This window comes from Lepidothrix coronata, unplaced genomic scaffold (assembly GCF_001604755.1).
Source record: "Lepidothrix coronata isolate B3197 unplaced genomic scaffold, Lepidothrix_coronata-1.0 Scaffold25, whole genome shotgun sequence".
Taxonomy (NCBI): domain Eukaryota; kingdom Metazoa; phylum Chordata; class Aves; order Passeriformes; family Pipridae; genus Lepidothrix; species Lepidothrix coronata.
Window position 1 is genome coordinate 5,204,095 of NW_016690205.1, and position 3,092 is coordinate 5,207,186.

The window sequence follows — 3,092 nt, forward strand, 5'->3', positions numbered from 1 at the left end:
GGACTGGCCACCTGCCTGAAGCTAAAAAATCACAGGAGGTATAAATCTGGATTAATTCAGTGAAAAAAAGGTGTGTATTTACATTTCTGGAGCAGGACTGCTCTAATGGTGCACTGATCTTGATCTGTGAATATCCATGGGCAGCTGTTTATATTTTAGTTCTGACCCAAACTAGATCTCCATATATCAGGTGCCTCAAAAGGCTACTGACCACCTCAGTGCTTCTAAGGTTTTACCTTCAAACACAGAAGTGAGGAGGCTTTATAAGGTCTTAATTGATTCACAGACTGTGTAAATTACTTGCTCATGTTGAAGCAGAGCCTGAAAAATGTGGTTCTTGACTCACACTCCGATATTTGAAGATCAAGACTTAACTTCTCTTGAAGAACCTAATCCCAAAGGCACATGATTGGTCCTGCTGAGGTCACAGATTTAGGATTTTTCTGAACTGGGGATTAACTCCCTACCTTACCATTGGCAGTGGTGCTTGTTGTTGGACATCACTGCAGTCTTGATGTCTACTCTTTTAAACTTATTTGAAACTTTTTCCTTTTTTTTCTTCCACAAAGAGAATAGTTTGTCTTTTTCCTCTGTTCTTCAGTTTTTCTCCCCCAGCTCTGAAATATTGCACTTACATCCCAATGTATGCATTATTACTCCAAATCTTTATCATGATATAGCACCATAGGAAGTCTGTGCAATCAAATGTTGGGTTTTTTTCAACAAGTGCTCATTCTTTATTGGCAGATGGATCTTTACTGGGACATGATTAAAAATGAACAGTATAAAATCCCAGCACTCCCTCTCTTTCTTTCCTGTGTTCCATCAAAGTACAAGCAGTTGTGCACTAAGAACACTTCAAATGCAATGACAACAACCACAAAGGCAACTTTCTGTCCAGTGTTTGTGTTGATAAGAGATTTTATTGGTGTGACTGTGGTTTATATCACTAACACTTAACCAATTGTTATGTTCTCTGCCCTTTGAACTGAGCAGGAGCGAGTGTTGCTGCTTTGGGCATATTTTGATTCTTTTAAAGCTCCACTGGATTCTGTCTTACAGACCTTCTGGACTCAGAGCTGCTCAGAAGCCCCCTGTACTCTCAGGGTAAGAGCTTGTTTCTATCCTGGTTTTGGCTTGCTGTGAATGATTGTCCTCCTGGGAGATGGAATGAGATGACTAATATCTCTTCCAACCCAAACTGTTCTATGATTCCATGATTTTTCCATGATTCTGGGATTGTGGGGAGAAGGAATGACAGGGGTGTCTTTTCCATGGTGGGATGGTTTGACAGCATTGTTCCCTTTTGCCATCAGCTTTTATTCTGTGTATATATTCTGTATGTTTTATTCTATATATTTATATATCTCTTACATTCAACAGATAAATTGATTCCAGGACAGACATGGCATTTCTTTTATAGATGAACCACCTGTCGATGTTTGCATTCATGGGTCTCATTTCTGTGGTTCTCCTCACCCAGGAACTCTGGTGGTGTTGGGTGACTGGAAAAGCTGAGACCCTATGAATGACCACCTTCCACCCTCTACGTTTTTTATCGTCCTTATTCCTTCCTTCTCCATAATTTTTTCTTGTTATCTGAAAATCGGTGTACATTGTAAAACTTTTATGCTGCTTTCTTTTCCTTTCGTTTGTCCTAAGAAATTACTGGATATTTCTCTGAGGTCCCTGCACATTAAGTTTTTTGTTTGTGCTTTGTGTTGATGTCTCAACACTTTGTTTTAGTACTTTTGCTGTGGCATCTCGTATATTCCATTTATTCTGCAGGATCCATTTTTTTTTTTTTTTTGTGCATTCAAAACTTCCTGGTGAACTTAAAATTCAAATGGCTGTGGACTCGAGGGATGAGAGACCTTCAAAAGCATTTCAGTTCTGTCCTGTCCTGGGAGTGCATTAAATTGCTAATGGAGATGTGTCTTGAGAGCACAGAGGCTCAAAAATGAAAATCTTGGAGTGATGTCTTCAGAGTTGAGGTCAACACTTCTTTTCTTGCTGACTGCACATAAACCCAGCACTGTCCCCTCCTCAGTGCTGTGGTTCACACTGAGTTTTGGTTGAAGTTGTGACATCACCCACCTGATGGCAACTTTACAATTATATATTTTGGGTATTATACTTGCAAAAAAGTGTAGTCAGAGAACGAGGTCCGTGTTAGGAGCCAGGAAAGGATTTTGTTCTGTGGTTATTATCTAATGGTACTGAATTCTGAAAAAATCTTGTCTTTATTTATGCTGCTTACCTGCAATTTGTTTGCAGCATTTTTTCAGCTGGAAGTCACATTTCCCTGTGTTATCAACCATATAAAACCATCTAATGTGTCACGGGTGACAGCGGGTCTGTCAGCACCTTGGCACATACTGACGAAGCAATAGATGTTGACCAGATCAAAGTATACCCCTGAGATGGACTGAAAAGAGAGGACTGAAAACGGAGGCCCTGATCCTGACAACATACTGATGCATCCTGAAGAAGCTGTCCCGTGGGAACAGAGAACACTGTCTCATGAAAACAAGAGCACTGTCTCATGAGAACAAGGACCTGTTTTGAACGAGAGTAGTTGGGAAGAACATCAACATGAGAGAAAAATAAGAACAGGTGCTCGGGACTGTTGTGGGAAAGAACTGGGCTGTTTTGAGAAAGAGCAAAGTTGTTGTGAGAAAGTAGAGTTTAGAAAATGCACCTATTAGCTGTAAGAATTCTGGTGTGAAAGTTTGAACTGTCCTATCCATGTGCATTACGTGTGTTCAAAAACTGTACTTAAGGGGCTGCGCAGCAGCCCTGCTGTCCCTGCTTTTTTCTTGGAATAAACTTTGCTGGAACCTTTTTTTGTGTTGCTTTGGCAGTTCCGACATTATCAGCGACACTAATGGATCTGAACTGCAGTTGTTCTGGTTCCTTCCTAGCTGGGAAAGAATTATTTGGCATGATTGGATGCAGCTGGTGCAGCTCTAGGAAAGGGTGAAAAACTCTTTTGAAAGACTCTTCAAGATGGTTTTGATAAATTCAAAGTTTGAGAGTTTTTATTTGCTTTCCATTAAAAAGCTATAAAAGAGACAACTGTTCATATGTTG

General features: G+C 40.2%; 1 long non-coding RNA gene across 1 annotated transcript; it reads left to right on the forward strand.

Moving 5' to 3' along the window:
* The first annotated feature begins 738 nt into the window (after positions 1-738).
* Positions 739-2,717, forward strand: LOC108494507. Its single transcript, XR_001873867.1, has 2 exons — positions 739-1,107; positions 2,278-2,717. It is a non-coding gene; the product is annotated as an uncharacterized LOC108494507 (long non-coding RNA).
* The last annotated feature ends 375 nt before the right edge of the window (positions 2,718-3,092 follow it).